This window comes from Canis aureus, chromosome 4 (genome assembly GCF_053574225.1).
Source record: "Canis aureus isolate CA01 chromosome 4, VMU_Caureus_v.1.0, whole genome shotgun sequence".
Lineage (NCBI taxonomy): Eukaryota > Metazoa > Chordata > Mammalia > Carnivora > Canidae > Canis > Canis aureus.
This window is the reverse complement of record NC_135614.1, coordinates 39,205,988-39,224,489: the sequence shown is the minus strand read 5'-3', so window position 1 is coordinate 39,224,489 and position 18,502 is coordinate 39,205,988. Positions and strand designations below refer to the sequence as shown.

General features: G+C 49.1%; 1 protein-coding gene across 9 annotated transcripts in view; it reads left to right on the top strand.

The window, feature by feature from the left end:
* The first annotated feature begins 297 nt into the window (after positions 1-297).
* Positions 298-18,502, top strand: part of HRH2 (histamine receptor H2) — a 72,485-nt gene continuing 54,280 nt past the window's right edge. For 8 of the 9 annotated variants that reach the window (XR_013378084.1, XM_077895489.1, XM_077895485.1 and 5 more), the window contains exon 1: positions 298-438. The gene's annotated coding sequence lies outside the window, so the exon portion shown is untranslated. Of the gene's footprint in view, positions 439-17,771; positions 17,989-18,502 lie in introns of those variants that run through there. The other variant, XM_077895482.1, reaches the window with a different exon arrangement.

Sequence of the window (18,502 nt, the reverse complement as noted above, 5' to 3'; positions counted from 1 at the left end):
GGCTGAGGAGAGTGGGGGAGTGGTTGCAAGTGAGGGGGGGAATGAAGGGAAGAGGGGTAGTGTGACAGAAAGAAAGACGAAGGGGGACACGTCAGAGCCGGAGAGAGAGGGAAGGAAAGAAGGTCTGGGAGAAAGTAGGGGAGCGTGGGGGAGAGGGCCTGCGGGGAGGGAGCAAAGCCGTGTGCTGTGCACGGAGGCGGCAGGGGAGAGGGAGAGAAAGCGGGGAGCAGGGAGCCCGGGAGGGGCCGGGGAGGGTGGGCGGGAGCGGCTGCGAGCGAGGAGGAGCGAGTTGGGGGCGGAGACGAGGAAGTGGGCGCCGGGCGCGGGGCGCGGGCGGGCGGGGCGCTCGCTCCATCCCTGCCCGGAGCGGAGCCGGCGCGGGCGCTGGACGCCGGGAGCCTGGAGCCGAAGCCGGAGCCGCCCCGCGCGGCGCTCAAGGTAACGCGGCCGCCGAGCCTCCCCGCGGGGCCTCGGATGGGGGGGGGGGGTCCCCGCCGCCGCCGTGACCCTAACCCCGAGTGCGAGCTCGGCCCCGCCGCGGCTCGCGGACTGTGCCTGACCTTGGACGATTCTCTCCGCCTGCGAGCCTCAGTTTCCTTCTCTGTGACCCGCGGGGGCCGTGCGCGCGCCAAGGGGGCGCTGCAAGGACGGAGGCAGCCCCGGGTCACAGCCGGGCTCGGGGCGCGGGGTCCGTGGGTTGTCCCCTCTGCCCGCGTGGGGGTGGATTTGGGAAGTCCGCTCGCGCCGGAGAGGTCCCTGCTTTGGCCGCGGCCCCAGGGCGATGGCATTTTCTCGGGGCGTTGTGTCTGCGGGAGCACGGAACGACATTCTGCTTAAGGAAAGCCAGGAGAAGGCTGGGGGTGGGCAGGAAGGGGCTCTGAGCTCCTCGGGAGCCGAGGCACTTGGCCTTCGTCCTCCTGGGCTGCTGGCCTCTGCCCAGTAGCAAGGTCGGGGCAGGGCTTGCCTGGACCCATTTGGGTCTGGGATGAGCTGGGCACGTGGCCTTGGCTAGGAATCCCGGTTCGCTGGTTGAAACACCTGCAGTTGACCTTGACCATGTGAACCTCAGTTTCCAACTCTGCAAAGAGGGGTGGGTATGCTGACGGCCCCTTTGAGAAGGCTATGAGGTTAAGAAGATGGAGCAGCAAAGTACCCGCCGGTTGTGGTGTCCCTCCAGGGCAGCCCTCATACCCTAAACTTCAATGGCCAGAGTCCCGGTTCTGGTTGCCTGCTGGGAACTCATTTTTACGTGGCAGGTCATTTCTGGTCTCCTTTGCCAGAGGTGGCCAGTGGCCCAGTTGAGCATGAAGCAGGGTGCAGGGAAGGGGGGTGGGGGGCAGGTGCCCCTTCCACTCCAGACACACATCCTGATGGTTCTCTGAGACATGAAATCTGTGAGATGACAGTCTGTCCGGGAGAACTCCTGGTGGAATCTCTCTGAGCCTCAGTATCTTATTTGTAATGGGACCTTATAAATTCATACTTACTAATGAGCGCCCTGTTGCTGGAGGTTATAAAAGGCAATGAGATAGATTACATTTATTGACATTTTTGACTGTGAGATATAATGAGAATTGAATGGAACGAGAAAGTCACATTTCTCCTGCCCTTGCTCTGTGCAGGCCTGGGACTTGGTGCCTTATGCATCCAGTGTAGGCTATAGTCTCCGCAAGGATCCTGGGAAGCTGGTCCCATTAAACACTGAAATAACAGGCCAGGAAACCAAGTCTCATGAGGGTAAATGGTTTCCACATGGTCACACTGTTGGGACGTGCTTGTGTTGGGATTGATCCTAGATCTGCCTGATTCCAAGTTCTTCTGATGGTACCACACTGGATCCCAAATATGACTGTGGAAGGTGCCTAGCATGGGACCTGGCAGGGGCCCAGTCAGCACTGGTTTCACCATCCACATGTAATAGGAGGAGCTGCTGTATAAACAGTGGAGAAAGTGTGACTGAGTCTGGCAGCGGGATTGGGATACCTTTGCCTAGTGATGATTTCTCTAGGTGTCTGGAAGGAAGGAAGGAAGGTCACTATTTAGCACCACAGATAGAAAGCAGATCTCAGGCTGGCTCACCCAAGCCAGCCAACAGTTCTCTTCCTCCATCACTTTGTCCTAGTCAACTTTGTCTCCATTAACTTTGGCCTCAGCTACTTCTCCTGGCTTCACGGACACTTTTTGGTCTCCATCCACGGATGACTAACTAAACTGACCCTCCCAGCTGACACGTCCAGGCAAAAAGAAGTCCAGCTGGGGTCCATCATCAATGCTCGGAGAAGGGGAAACAGGATTAAGTCCCAATTCCAAGGATTTAGCTCAGCCTGGGGGAAGAAATCCCTGATGATGGGAAAAATGGATGCCTAGCTATGGGGAAATGGGTGTCTCCGCCAGCTAGAGAGGTTCCTTTGCCAAAAATGTTTTAAAAGAAGGGAAGACATCCAGATGAAGTGATGGGAATATGAACAAAGGCTCTTTCAGATGCAAAGATTCTCATCAACAATCAGAGAGTGCCTAAATGTCCAGTTAGGGGATCAATTAAGTAAATTATGGGACAATCATGTGGCTACTAAAAATGGAGAGTTTTTTAATGAATGAGGACATGCTTATACATATGCATATATAGGGTATGGTCACAAATTTGTGGGCAAGCACTTAGAAAAAAGACTAGAAGGAAATAGACCAAAGAATGTTAGCAATATTTGCCTGTGGATGGCAGGATTATGGGATATTTGTTCCCTAACTCTTTAGAATTTCTGAACTTTCCATGTTTATGGAATATGCTCATTAGTGGACACAGAACTTGTGTCTGGCTTCTCGTGACAATATAACCCATCCATCTCCACCTTTTGGCCAGCACCCAGGACAGGGCTCACACATGGACACTTACCAGTGACCGGACCACCTCTCTGCTGAATCCCAGAAAGCCCCTTGGAAAGAAGAAAGGATAGTAAATGATTATTACCAATAATATTTGACATTTGTTGTGGTTCTTGCTTTGTGTTCGTATAACCCTATAGGGTAGGTACTATCAATATCCCCATTTTACAGAGAAGAAATCAAGAGTCAGATGACTCAGTCACTTGCCTCGCATCCCACAGCATTCAAACCCAGGCCATCTGGATCCTGAACCTACCTACACTCCTTTACCCAGAGTCAGGAGTGGTGAACAGATCAGTTAGCTTACATTTGAGCACTAATCACGGAAACCGTGGGGGAGGCAGTGCATCTCCACACTTGGCAGATGAGGAAATGGCTCAGTGGCGACCTCCAAAGGCCAGGTTTTGCACTAGATGTTGGAACCCAAAGGTGCCATCTCTACACAGCTGTGAGGGAGAGTGGTGTGTAAACAATGTGCTCAGGGTTAGGATGGGGGTTTGTTTAAGAAACTGGGAATGAGAGGTGAAGGCTGCCAAGAAGAAATAATATGGGAAATGATTCTGGAAGGATAAGCAAGGATTTACCAGCTGAGCAGAAGAGGTTAGAGCAGTGGTTCTCAATTGGGGTCAGTTTGGTCTCCTAGGGGATATTTTTGATCGTCACAACTTGGGTGGGGGGATGTGCTGACCTCTAGAGAGTAGAGGCAGGGGTGCTGCTAAACATCCCATGATGCACATCCCATGGTGCCTCCACAGCAAGGACTCATCCTGTGCAAAATGTCAACAGTGCAGAGTTAAGAAAGGCTGGATGAGAAGAGACGGGCTTTCCCAAAAAGGATCAGCCTGTGCGAGGCGTCCACAGATAGTCACTAAGTGCCTCCTGTGTGCTGGGCGCTTTGAGCCTGTGATTGCATTATTGGCTGCCTGGCCTCCTTGCTGCCACTCTGCCCCCACCAGCAACCAGAGTGGTCCTTCAGAACAAAATTCAAGCTTTATAGAGACGTGATTCATATGCCATAAGGCTCACCATTTAAAGTCTACAAGTCAATGGTTTTCAGTATGTTGTGCAACCATCACCATGATCTAATTACAGAACATTTTCATCACCCCTAAAGAAACTTTGTACCCATTAACTGTCATCCCCCCAACCAATCCCCATTCCCTCTCAAAACTAGGCAGCTGCTAATCTATTTTCTGTCTATAGATGTGCCTATTCTGGACATTTCATATCAATGGAATCATATAATATGTGATTATATGGAATAAGAGATGGCCTTTTGTGTCTGGCTTATTTCACTTAGCAAGTTTTCAAAGTTCATCTGTGTTGTATGTAACATGTATCAATACTTCATTCCTTTATGTGACCAAAATAATACTCCACTCGAGGATACACCACATTTTGTTCACCCATTCATCAATTGATGGGCATTTGAGTTGTTAACACTTTTTTGGCTATTATGAATAATACTGCTATGAACATTTGTGTACCGATTTTGAAGACATATTTTCATTTCTTCCAGGGATATATCTAGAAGAGTTACTAAGCCATATAGTAATGCTGTGTTTAACCTTTTGAGGAAGAACTACCAGAGCGTTTTTCAAAGCAGCTAAACCTATTTTTTAAAAAAGATTTATTTATTTTTTTATTTATATGAGAGAGAGAGAGACAGAGCATGCATGCTTGAGTGGAGACGGGGAGGAGGGGCAGAGGGAGAGAAAGGATCTTAAGCAGACTGTGCTGAGCGTGGAGCCTGATGCTGGGCTCAATTTCATGACCCTGAAATCATGACCTGAGCCCAAATCAAGAGTCAGATGCTGAACCAACTGTACCACCCAGGCACCCCAGCACCTGAACCTTTTACTGCCCCACCAGAGTGTGATGAAGGTTCCAGCTTCTTTTCATCCTCACCAACCGTAATTACCCAACTTTTGGATTCTGTGGGTATGATGTGGTATCATTTTGGTCTTGATTTGCATTCCCCTGAGAGCTAATGATTTTGAACATCTTTTCAGGTGCTTGTTGGCCATTTGTATATATAGTTTGCAGAACTGTCTACTCAGATCAGAGTCAAAACTTGATTGTGTCATTCCCTTACGTGGACTAAAATGCAAACCCTACCGAGGTCTATAAGGCCCAACACGATTGTGATCAGGCCCTGCCTGTAGCTTTGACTGCATCTCTGCTCACTTACCATATACCAACCACACTGACCTCACAACGGCAATCTGGTCCCCACTAAAGTCCTGCACGGCTCAGGCTGTTTTCCTCTGCAGGACCACCAGGTGCATAGCAGCTCTGGGGTCAGCCTCGGTAGGCCTGCCCTGTCCTGTCAATTTAAGGCCCTCCTCCCCAGGCCCTTGCTAGTGAATCTCAGGGTATTCTTTGATTGTTCTTTTTTTTTTTTTTTTTTTTTTTTTTTTTTAACTATCTGATCTGGAAATGCTGGGCTCCGAGGCATGACTCCGAGGCATGAAAGGATGACACCTTTCATCATCCCCGGGCAAGCCACTGTCCCTCTCTGAGCCCCCAACTGCTCCATCCGAAAACCAGGCAGGGGCACACTGGCTGATCTCATAGAACCTGACTCTGTCCTTCTTGATGCCAGCTTCCGTGTGACAGCACTGCCAGGAGGGCGCGGGCCTGGCGCCGTGGCAGTGAGGGAAAGGTAGCTGGAGCCAAGTTGGTCATAGATTGGAGCAAGCAGAGGGCTGATTATCGCCAGCCCCATGGACAGTCTCCAGGAACATGTGGTGGCCTTGACCTGGTGCCCTACCTCCAGGAACAGCAGGGAGAATTGTCAACAGCTCCAGCAAGGACTGGATACCTCCAGTCACTTTCATTTTTTTTTAAGATTTTATTTATTTATTCATGAGAGACACAGAGAGAGGCAGAGACACAGGCAGAGGGAGAAGCAGGCCCCCCATGGGGAGCCCGATGTGGGACTTGATCCCGGGACCCCGGGGACCACAACCTGAGCCGAAGGCAGATGCTCAACCGCTGAGCCCCCCAGGCGTTCCACCTCAACCACTTTCAGCTCTGGAATCGTCTGCCTTTGCTGCAAAAATAATCTAACCTCCAACCCTGGATTCACAGAGTTGGGAGTAGAGGTGAATGGGGAGGGCAACTGGTAGTCAAAGCATATTCCAGGTGGAGAAAGAGATGTACAAAGACACAGAGCCACAAAACCTCCAGGTGCATGCCAGACAGCTAGGTTTTGCCTGTGGCGTGAGGGGCAGTGGAAGGAGGTAACAGAGGAGTCCCCAGGGTTGGATCCCACAATGCCAAACTGAGGAGTTTGCACTTTGTCCTGTAGGCTGGGGAGCCACACGAGGGTTTTAGGCAGAGAATAGAGGTGATCAGGATGTGTTTTCTAAAACGCCCTTTCCTCAGATAATGTGGAGGCAGGTGGGGCTGATGAGGGAGCCGAGACCTGGAGTGCAGTCAGGACAGCCCTTCTGTCATCCAGGTGAGCTGGATAAAGGCTGGAACACTGCCACTGGAGACAAGGGAACAGGTTTAAAAGCTGTTTTGGGGGGTGACAGCACATGAAGGGAACGTGGGTTGAAGGAGAAAGGGGAGTCTAAATAACGAACAGTGCAGGAACAGTGGATGCCAGCCTCCTGGGGGGCTGGCTACAACAGAAAAGGCACAGGGATGTATCGTTTGAGAAGGGCAGAGGCAGCAGCAGGAGATGATGATCCTGACCAAGGGATCACAATGTGCAAAGGCCCTGAGATGAGAGAATATGGAGAGTTAAAGGAAGGATGAGACTTCCTGGCTGGCTGGCGCACAAAGGGTGTGATGGCAGGAGGGGAAGGGAAACTGAAGCTGAAGAGGGCAGCGTGGGGGGGGGGGGGCAGGTGGTGATGTGGGGGGAGTGTGCAGACACCGGCACCAGAAGGCTGTTAGAGCCCAGAGTGGGAGTCCAGCTGCAGGGCCACTAACTGTCACTGCCTGGCGCAGAGGTTCACTCCCCACGGGACGGCTGGTTGCTAGAGTTAGTCGGCCCTCTCCCAGACTCCTTCCCATACTCCGGGGGCAGAGATGGATGGATGTCAGCCCAATTTTCAACCAGAAGGAAGGCAAACTCCCCTGAGCAATTGGCCAATGAGTTTGATGCTGATCTGGGTCAAAATTCTCAAAGCCATCATGAAAGAGGGTGGGGGACTAGAAGAGAAAAATCCTCAGGGCCAACATGGCTCTCTGAGAATGTCGGCAACGTGCTGAGCTCATAGCTCGTGGAGGACTTTTGCAGGGAATCATACGATGTTAGGGGGAAAAAAAGAGAAGAGATTGCATTGAAAAGGTTAGATATTTTATTTTATAGCCAGATTTCATTTAAAACCCAGCTTATTCAAAAGAAGCTGGCAATCTGGTGGTACTGGGCCCGTAGTGACCACAGTGACCACCCCTCTGACCAAGGCATGCCCACACCCCCACAGGCCCACAGCGGGTGAAAACAATCCATACACAGCCTGCCTGGCTCAGGAAGCATGACCAGCCTTCTAACTTTCTCGTGTCCTGTATTCCCGAAACTGGTCCTGGGAGCATCATTCTTCAGGTAGGCTCTGTAGGAAAGATAAGGCAGGATGGGGGTGGGCTCTGGGACCTTATTTGGCTTATTGGGAGCTCTGCAATCCCCAGCCTCTCTCAATCCCAGCACATGCTGACAGACTCAGCAACTTGAACAAATGTCCGCAGAGCCCATTTGGGAAAATATTGCCATGGCTAAAGGTTTATTAGATAGTTATGTTTTCTTTTTCTTTTCACTTTCTGATTAGAGAAAACATTCATGGGGTCAGAAGTACGATATCAAAGGTGCACAGGGGAGCCTCACTCCACCCTGCCCCCATCTGCCCAAGTGAGGGGCTCACTTTTGTTTGTTGTGTATCCTTCCAAATTTTCTTTGTGCAAAAAAGCATATATATATATATATATATATATATATATATATAGCATATGTATATATATGTATATATATATATATCTGTGTCTATGCATATCTGATATCCAAGAAGTACAGCATACACACTTCTGCGTCTTTGTGTTGTTTTTTCAGTCACTGTAGAATTAATTCTCAATGTAGAAATTTTGAATAAAGAAATTTAGAAGAAGGTAGTAATAAGTCATTGTGCCACCATCCAAAGAAAACCACTATTACCATCCAGTCTGCCCTTCTAGACATTAATTCTAGTTGTTTTTTCCTCCTGTAGGTTAACAAGATAGGCATTCTCAGTCATAATATACATCTTCTCTATACAATTTCAATCTTGCTATTTTATTACTTAAATATAAACATTTTCCCTTATTATTTCATAGTTTCCAAGACGTGATAGTGATGGCTATCAAGATCCCGTTATGACATAATTTGCTGAACCAATCTTCTAGTTTTAAGAAATTAGACCTAGAAGTCATTCCAAGCACTCAACTGTCGGGAATAATACAGTTAAACCTACAATTTGTTCTGTGTTTGGACTGGGCTGAGTGGACATTTCTGGGAAGCCTGGCATCTAGGGCAGAGGCCGAAGAGCCATGGGTTGGTCCTCCAGGGCAGGGTCTAGGAACTCAGGGTATTGCCAGGGGATGTAGCTGATGGAGGGGACATGGTGAGGTCGTGGAAGGAGAAGGGACAAGGCAGGACAGAGCCTAGTTGGTGGGGGGTGCGGGGGGCAGCTAGAGGAAGACAGGGTCTGGGTAAACCATCGTGCTGAGTGCTTGGGCATGATGTAGACAGTTCATACCCACTGAGCACCAACTACTGAGGTTTTACACACCTATGCCCGTTTCTTCCTTACGACAGTCAGATAATGTAGAAACTATCATCATTTCCATTCTCCCCGTAGAGGAATCTGAGGCAGAGAGACACCATGCCCTGCGGAGAGAAGCAGTGGGGTACCTGGCCCTAGAAGTGCCTTGCTCTTAAGCCCGAGAGCCTCTCCCCACCCTTATGTAGTTGGGGTTGTTATCTCCATTTCACGGGAAGGGAAATTGGGGCTCCAAGCCAAGTCTCCTGGCCAGGATTGCCTCACTGGTAAGTAGCAGAGCTGGAATTAGAATGCACTGTAGCTGCTGGGGAGGGCTCCTTGTTTTTTGTTTTGTTTTGTTTTTATTTTTGTTTTTTAAGATGTTATTTAGTTATTCGTGAGAGACACAGAGAGAAAGGCAGAGGCAGAGGAAGAAGCAGGCTCCCTGGGGGGGTCCGATGTGGGACCCTGGGATCACGACCTGACCCAAAGGCATATGCTCAATCACTGAGCCACCCAGGCATCCCTGAAACAATTCCTTTTGCAATAAATTCAATCACATTAAAGAAAAATACGAAGTGAAAAACAAGGACTAGTATTTTGTGGTTTTGGCAAGAATCCTGGAAGTGGTGCATGATCGAATGAGGTTTGAGAAACACAGGGGGTGTGGAACGGGGTAAGCTGTCGGGAATGGGAAACCAAGGGGCTTCTTCCAGCCTTGGCCTAGGCGGTTCGCCTCTCTGTGCCACATTTGCAAAATGGGGTAATAGTGACTGCCTGGATTGCGCCAGAGTTCTCCTGCAGGACCCAAAATGAGGGCACAAGTATGTGGAGGGGCAATGGAAAGTGGGAGAGGACAGAGAGGATTATGTAAGATAGCCAGTGTGTGTGAATGTTCCGGGCAAATGCTCACTGTTTGCTGCCGCCATCATTAAGGTGACCTGGCCGGCCGGCTGCAAGACTGTCACCTGTAGGAGCAAGCTGTACCTTGTCAGAAGGGCAAAACCTGGAGTGAGATTGGGGGGAAGAGGAATGGAGAGGGAGGGTGATCCCGTGTTGGCTGGGGCGGCTCCCGTGTCCAGCGCCTGGGACAATTGTGGCCAGAGGTGGGGGGAGGTGATATGGTGATGGAGATGATGGTGGCCAGGACGTGGATGGTAGCAGCTACAGGCAAGTGCCGTGGTGGCAGTGATGATGGCAGAGAGTCCAGTCTGAGGGCCCAAGGGCTGTTTGATGGTAAAGAAGCAAACACTCAGGAGAACAACGGGCTCTGTCGAACTGCCTGGCAAAGGGTATTTTGTTCTATGGGACTTCAGAGCTTTAAGGAAGCTATAAAAATGTCTGCAAACTCATATAGGCACACACACACACACACACACACACACACACTCTAGATCTAAAATACAAAAAGAAAATCACAAAATTGCAAGTAATAAATGTTTAATTGGCTATCTACGAATATGCCACTATGACAGCTGGTCAGTGGCAGCCTCATTATACTAAATAGCTAAGTACACATTTTCTTTTCTTTGGAATATGCATACATTAAAATGCATTTATTATGCAGTGGGGTAGCCTCCAAAACAAAGAGTGTGTTGGCTCTATAATGTCTTTAAATGGCTGTGACTAGTTGGCAAATAATTTCTGAGATAGTAAGTCCTCCATCATTGGAGGTATGCAAGGTGATTGTGCCTCACTACCTGTTTTAGGGATGCTGTACAAGGGGTTCTTGACTACGGGGTGACCACTAAATGTTGTTTCTATCCAGAGTACTCCTATTTTGTTATTTTGGGAGCTCATGATTCCATCTTTCCCAGCACCTCTCTACATACACAAACATAAATTTGTTGGAAGAAATCTTTAGGATATTATAAGCCCATCTCCTCATTTTTCTGCTGAGGACGTTGAGGGTGGAGAACTTGTTGAAGGTAACATAGCCAGTCAGAGTCATACCAGGGACTCAGACTCAGGGTTTAAATTCCTAACCCTGTGCCCCCTCTACCCTACCTCTCCCCCGCCAGATGGCAGAGATTTGGGCCCCCCTACAAACATTGGCAATCCAGGGTCTCACCCCCTGCAGAAGAACCAAGGCAGAATTTTCATTTGGTCTGGTCCAATTCCTGCTCTGAAAGCCCTTCCCCAGACTTTCCTCACACTTGCCAAGCCATTGCTGGCCATGGACTTTGGCCAAGTCACAAAACAACTTAAACCTCAATTTCCTTATCTAGAAAATGGAAATGAATAATGGAATCCACATAATAGGGTTGTTGCAGAGATTAAATGGGATAAAGTGTATGAAGTACTTAGAACATCGCATGGCACCTTGAAAGTGCCCAGTAAATGGGATATTATATTGTTATGACAGTTGTTTTCAACATGTCAATCCAATAAGTATTAATTGAGCCCTCATTAAATGCCTGTCAGGGAATAAGACAGAATGGATCCTGGCCCTTGTGGTACCCATGTTCCAGTGGGGAGAGAGAGATAGTGAACAAATATAGGGAAGCAAGAAAAATGCCAGGGGAAAAAATGTGCTCTGTGGAAGCCAAAGGGAGGGATATGATAGAGGTGATGAGAGCTGCTTTGGGGGGTCAAGGAGGGCCCGTCTGTGGAACTGATATTTGTGCCAAGAGTGGAATGTCCAGGTTAGTAGCACACCACAGGCACACTTCCAAGGAGGAGCGAGTGACATGTCCACAGCACTGGAGCAAGGTCAGAGGGGCCAGGTGCCCACTGAGACCTTAGGCATTATGTAGGATCCCAGAGAGGTAGGTAGGGTGCAGATCCCATGGGGCCTTCTGAGCCAAGGAGAGGGTGTCACAGTACAGCATTGGCAAGAGAGAAGGGAGGCCAGTCGAGAGTGGTATGAAAAAGCCCAGGCAAGGGATCCCCGGGTGGCTCAGCGGTTTAGTGCTGCCTTCGGCCCAGGGCGTGATCCTAGAGTCCCAGGATTGAGTCCCATATCAGGCTCCCTACATGGAGCCTGCTTCTCCCTCTGCCTGTGTCTCTGCCTCTCTCTCTCTCTCTCTCTCTCTCTCTCTCTGTCTCTCATGAATAAATAAATAAAATCTTAAAAAAAAAAAAAAAAAAAAAAAAAGCCCAGGCAAGAGGTGTTACTGGCTTGGACCAACACCGCACTGGTGGCAGAGGCCAAGGAAAGTAAGTAGCCACATCCTAGATATACACATTTCAGAGGCAGGTTCCCCGGGCTTGCTGGTAGGTTGGATGTCAGGGGTGATGATACCTAAGTACTTAGCTGAGCACCTAGGTGGATGAAAGGGAGGCAGAGAGTAGAAAAGAGAATCAGGGGTCTGCCCCAGCCCCATGCTTCTCAATTTTATGCACACGTTGTGCCCACAATATCCAGAAGAGGCAAAGCCAAAAAGCCAGAAAGCAGATTGGTAGTTGGGAGGGACCAGGATAAGAGGGGATGGTGAGTGACTGCTTAAGGGGTGTGGAGTTTCTTTTGGGGGTGATGAACATGTTTTGGTACCACAACATTATGAATGTACCGAATGCTACTGAACTGTACACTTCGAAATGGTTCATTCACTGTTATGTGAACTCACCTTAATTGAAACGAAAAATGAAAGAGAAATAAAGACTTTCTCAGACAAACAATATCTAAGGGAGTTTATTGCCACCAAATGTGGCTTCAGGTTCCCACATCCAGCCATTGGCAGAGGCCAGGCAAACAGCATAGGGTCTCTCACTGATAAGAAATCACCTCACCAAGAACTGGTCGCACAGATAATCAGAGGATGAGCAGGGAGATGCATGTCTTGGACATTCAGAGACTATGAATCAGGCCTGGTTCCAAGCCCCCTGCCTGCCTCTTTACCAGCCATGTGCCCTTGACAAGTGACCTTAACCTCTCTGAACATGAGTTTCACCATCTGTCAAAGAAGGAATAATAATAATAATCTTGGCCTCACAGGGATAGTAAACTATCTGTAGGTGCCCAGCAAATGGAAGTGAACAGTATCCCGGCTTCTGGTCCAGTGTGTGGATCTCACTGTTCCCGTCAGTGTGATGCCAAGGTGGTAACATTCATCATAAAAAATTGTCCACTTTGATCCCATGGCCTTACTCTAGGCTAAGGAGTGGGTGGGGCTCTCCCCACCCTGTGCCGAGCTGCCCCAAATTCTGGACAGCCTTCGGACCCATTCACCATTCAGCCTGTGCAGAGGGGCCCCGAGCGGGCTGCAGTGCTTGAAACAAGACATGCTTGAGGACAGAAGCAAACACAATTCCTGGCTTTGGGCCCCTTGAGGAAATGAAAGGTGAGACCAAAGCTCAGATGACTGGGATCCAGCACCTTTCTCTCTAAAGAACGGCCTCCACCAGAGGTCTTTTCCTGCCTGTAGGGCTTTTACCAAATGTCTAGCCTACTGCTGGAAAGGGAGTAGAAGTCTACAACCACAAAGATGAAAGACTAACGTTAATGCTATTGCAAAGAAGGAAGTGTTTCATGCTGAAGATGCCCAGGCAATCACACTATCTCTTTAAAAAGCTCAAACAGTAATTTCTTTCTCCACAGGAAAAGATAAATACATAGTGGCCCAGTACAGGGATTCCAGAGTCCAGCAGACCTGGATTCAAATCCTGACTTTTCCGCTTAACGGTGCTGAGACTTTGGGCAAGTTCCCGAACTTTTCTGAGCCTTGGTTCCTACTTTTGTAAAATGCAGAATAGATCTCTTGCCTCAAGATGCTGTGGTAAAGCATAAACAAGATGATGTATGTAGAGAGAGCCCCAGGCTTGTTATGAGATAAGAATTCTATACTTGCTAAGGAGGAAGAAGAGCGTCCTCATTGATGGTTGGTTGTGGGATCAGGAGAGCCGTGTTCCCAGATCTGCTACCAGTTTCCTGGGTAATCTTGAGCCTGCTGATTGAAGCCCCAGTGGCTTTCTATTGCCTTCAGAACTAAGTCCAAACTCTTTTTTTAAAAAAATTTTAATTTAAATTCAACTTAATTAACATATATCACATTAGTAGTTTCAGGGGTAGAATTTAGTGATTCATCAGTTGCATACAATACCCAGTGCTCATTCCATCCAGTGCCCTCCTTCATGCCCATCATCCTGTTACCCCATGCCCCGGCCACCTCCTCTCCAGCAACCCTCACTTTGTTCCGTAGAGTTAAGAGTCTCTTATGGTGTTTCTCCCTCTTTATTTTCATTTTATTTTATTTTTCCTTCCCTTCCCCTATGTTCTTAAATTCCACATATGAGTGAAGTCATATAGTATTTGTCTTTCTCTGACATCTAAGTCTAACCTCCTGGGCACTCCATCCCCAGCTCCAACTTCCCCTGGAGAATCAGCCAGAGAGGTTGGCAGAGGCCAGATCATACAGGGTGTGGCAGGCATGGTGTTCCTTATGCTAACAACAAGAAAGCATTGGAGGGGCATGGCATGACCAGAGTGACTCCCAAACCTGTGCAGTGAGTGTGAGGAGAGTATGGTGCCTGCAGGCAATGAGCTTGGAGTGGAGGATTTCTTAGCCGGGGCCCCTGGACTTAGCAGACTGAGTACCAGCCCTGGCCTGGAGCCCTGACTATCCACATGGCTGGTCCTGCTCCTCGGCATGATGTGATCACCCCGCTGCCATCCCCATGTGTTGTTCCCTCTGCCAGGCACACTCTGCCCCTTCCCTTCTCCACCTGTCAAACTATGTGGCTGTTAGGTTCTGAATCGGTGATATATCCCCAAAGCAAAAAGGTTCAAAAGGTCCCAAAGGGGCATATAGTAAAAGAAGTCTCATGGGGTGCTTGGGTGGCACAGTTGGTTGAAGGTGTGACCCTTGGTTAGGCTCAGGTCCTGATCTCAGGGTCCTGAGATCAAGCACCATGTCGGGCTCTGCACTCAGGGCAGAGTGTGCTTGAGATTCTCTCTCCCTCTCCCTCTGCTCCTTCCACTTGTGCTCTCCCTCCCCACCCTCTCAAATAAATAAATGAATGAATCTTAAAAGCAAAACAAAAAAGAAGTCTTTCTCCCACCTGTGGCTCAACCCCCAAGTCCCCAGAGGGAACCACCCACCTTACCCTTCTGGCAAGTACCCTTCCTCAGTCAGTCACGTGTGGATGTGTGTGCGATGTGACAGGAGGCAGGAAGGGGCCCACTGCCCTGCTGTCCTGCTGTCTGTTCCAGGAGGTGGGGGTGTGGACACACATTCCCCCTATTCCTATCCTCCTCAGCACATGTTTGGAGACCATCCCACATCAGCCCAGACAACCTACTCAGTCTTTTTGATAGCTTCATTGCTTTGTGTCCTCTGCACTTCTACACCATTTCCAGCTTTTGCTAACACAGTTAGTGCTGTGGGGAGTCACAGCACAAAATCCTAGAAACGCAACTGCTAGGTCAGGAGTCTGAGTGTTCTTAACATTAATAGGGTTTTCCAGGCTCAGTAAAGTGCGGGCGCACACAGAGCTGTCACCTGCCACTAGCCACAGAGTCCAACCTCATTCCTCTGAGTTCCCACAGCCCCTCATCATTCCCACTACGGCCCCTGTTACCGGTTGCTTGGCTGTGTCTGAACTGTGGGGGCTGGGACCTGCCACGTCCACTTTGTTTCTCTCCTCTGCCCCCGCCCCAAAGCTTGCATCAGGCTCCTGGGCGATGGTAAGAAGGAGCCCCAGAGCTCCTAGCGCCTAACAGGCAGTCAGCATTTCTTAAGTGGAGCTGCACCTTGCCTGGCATCTGTAAGTGGGAAGAAAAGACTCTCTGGAAAGACCAAGGTCATTTCAGTTCCAACGGACCTTCTGAGCCTTGGTCACATTTGCTCAGCACCCTACGTGAGTATGGCCACTCTGGAGCTTGCAAAGGCTTGTCTTCCCTCTTAAGAAATGAAAGTTGCCCCTTGGATATAACTCCTGCTTCTCTGGCCTCTTTGGGACTCCTGACAGGGGTGGAATTCCTGAGAGTCTGTTGCTGGGGCCACTTTCTAATGCTTGCAACACCAGATACCAGTAATTGGACATTTGAAATGGCCAATTATAGGGGGGAGGTTCTAAGAAATGAGGGCTCATAAAGACAAGAAACTGCCTTTTCGGGAACCAGTGACTTCTGTCTCATGGCCTATGGTGATTACTGGGGGTGGTCAGCAGGGCTCAGCCTGGGCCCACCTCCACTGCCACACCCCACCTCCTGGAACAGACAGCAGGACAGGAGGGCAGTGGGCCCCTTCCTGCCTCCTGTCACATCGCCCTTTGCTCACACCCCTCCCTCTACCCTTGAAGCTTCTCATGGCTCTGGGGTTAAATCCACCATCTCCCACCTGGAGGTTTTGTGCTATAGATAGATAGATAGATAGATAGATAGATAGATAGATAGATAGATAGATAGATATTCAGACATATATATATATATATATACACATATATATATCAATATGACTATTAAATGAGCAATTCTACAGTGAGTTGCTTAATTTTTGTCTCCCCCACTCTACCAGAAGCTTCTATATGTGTCTGTCACCTCATTGCTGTATTCCAAGAGCCCAGTACAGTGTCTGCACCTGGAAGACACTCAATCAATATATGGAGTGTTCATATGTGCTATTTCCTGGCTGTAGAGCTTTACACAATAATACAGATGACATTTGGTGAGAATCTACCATGTGCCAAGGCAGCGAGTGTTTTACAGACACTTACTCTGCATTTTCACATCCACCGAGTGAGGGAGGGCATATTACTTTACAAATTTTATAACTGAGGAAACTAAGGTTCAGAGAGGTTGCAGTACAGTGCCCAAGGTCACAAAGCTTCAAATGACAGCACTGGAATCAGAACCCAAATCTGTCCAGAGTCCTTGCTTTTCAGCCCCTGGGGCTCCCCTTCACTTCTCTGTGTGCCAATTTTTGCAGAATAAGGACCAAATCACCTATTTCACAGGATTGCCTCCTGGTCCACCCAGAAGGTACCTAGCATACAGAGGTTATCTGATGAATACCGTTTTCTTCTCCAGTGTACATTATTGTTTGGAAAATCAGATCTATCTGTCAGGCCGGATGTGAAACCCAATCAGACAAGCCTTAACTGATCCCCCCAAATTGCTGGCTGTTTGCACAATGCCAGCTCCCCGAGGGGCTGTGCCTGGAGCTGTGGTACTTAAACCTTAAAAGGGGAACTTCACTTCACTTCCAGTAAAAAGGGAAAAGAAAGTGCTGGACTCTGATAAAATTTGAAAGGGAAAAGACCTGAGCCCCTAGCCTAGCGGCTTTTCTGGATGGCCTCATCCCTCTTTTTAGCGAACAGAACCTATCACCAGTGGCATTTCTTCTGGGATTTTGTCTGTGAGGAACACTGAGAGGGAGGTTGAGGCACAAGGCAGACCTGGGTTTGCCTCTGGGCTACATCTGTGCTGGTGGGGCGACCCTCGAGCCTCAAGCCTCTGTGTTCTCTTACTTTGTGCTACGTGGGAGGAACGAGGTGGGAAATGATGTTCTGGACCCCAGCCAACACAATTCAGTTCCTGGGGAGACACATTCTGATAATGAATCAGCAAGGACCCCCTGCCCCGAGGAGGAGAGTTTTCCTGGGGCACTGAGATTCCCGAATTCTACCCACTGCTCCCCAGAAAGCCCAAGCCTGTGCCAGAGGTGGCTTGGAGCAAGTACCTCTGGAAGCCTTCCGGGCTGTGTGAGCAGAGGAGGCCAGGTCTTACGGGAGAATGAGGGCTCACCAGGCAATAGAAAGGGGGGACGGGCACTCCAGGCAGGGGGGGAACCGCTTATGCAACGGCAAGGAGTCAGAATGGACCTGGCACTTTCAAAACCAGAGGAATTCAGTGTCACCAGAGCTGTGTTTCTCAAAAGTGCTGTCCTAGGACACAAAAACATGCAGGGCAGGCAGGAGCTGAGAGGAAAGAGAGAAGACAGAACCTGGCACGAGGAGCCTGGAATGTCAGGTCAAGGATCTAAACTTAGAGACCAACCAAAGCTAGTAATGGAAAGTGGTCAGACCTCCCCCCGGCACAGAGCCCAACACGGCAGGTTTAAAACACATCCCAGAGTGCAGTGAGTGCACTTCTCACGCTGGGCTGGGGCAGCTCTTGAGGGCTAATTGGGTAGTGTGGCCTCACAATGAGGCCTCTGCCCTTTGTTATGGCTGCATTTGCTAGGTGATAACCACAGGGAAAGGTCAGAAGCCTCCCCCGGAGGCTGTGAGGAGTACTGCAATCCTGAGCAAATTCTCCAGAAGGTGCCTTTTGAAAGGCTATTATAAGACAAAGATGAGAAGGGGAAGCAGCTGTGACATCTGTGCTCAGCCTCTGAGATGGGTAGAGGGAGTGACTGGAGGCTGTCTTAATGAATTTCACGTGATTTTCACACACAACACACAGAATGAGATGGACAGTTGGGTAAGATTTCGTGTATATTGTATTGTGGGGTTTTTTTTTTTCAACTTTTTGCTTGTGAAAATTTTCACCATAAAATGCCGGGGCAAATAGGCCCATTTGCACATATCTGTTCAGATACTAACCAGACCCATTGAATCCCAAGGTGAGTACCCATATATTTCCAAGGTGGGGAAATCACACACACACACACACACACACACACACACATGTGCACACACACACTGACACACTCACTTGCACTCCACGTACCCTGTACTTTTCTTGTTATATCGATAACAGAAAATATTGGATGGGTAGATGGATGGATGGGTGGGAGGACGGGGGTTGAAGAGAGAAGGACAAGATCCAGGCCCTGTGGGGAGGGCAAACACAGAGCCATATTAACACTACAAGGCAGCAGGTGCCAACAGTATAACTTGGTACAAAGTACAGGGGAGAATTCTTCTGCCTCCAGGCATTCAGGAAGGCTCCAGGGAAATGGAGATGTTTGAGCAGGGCCATGAGAGAAGAGTAG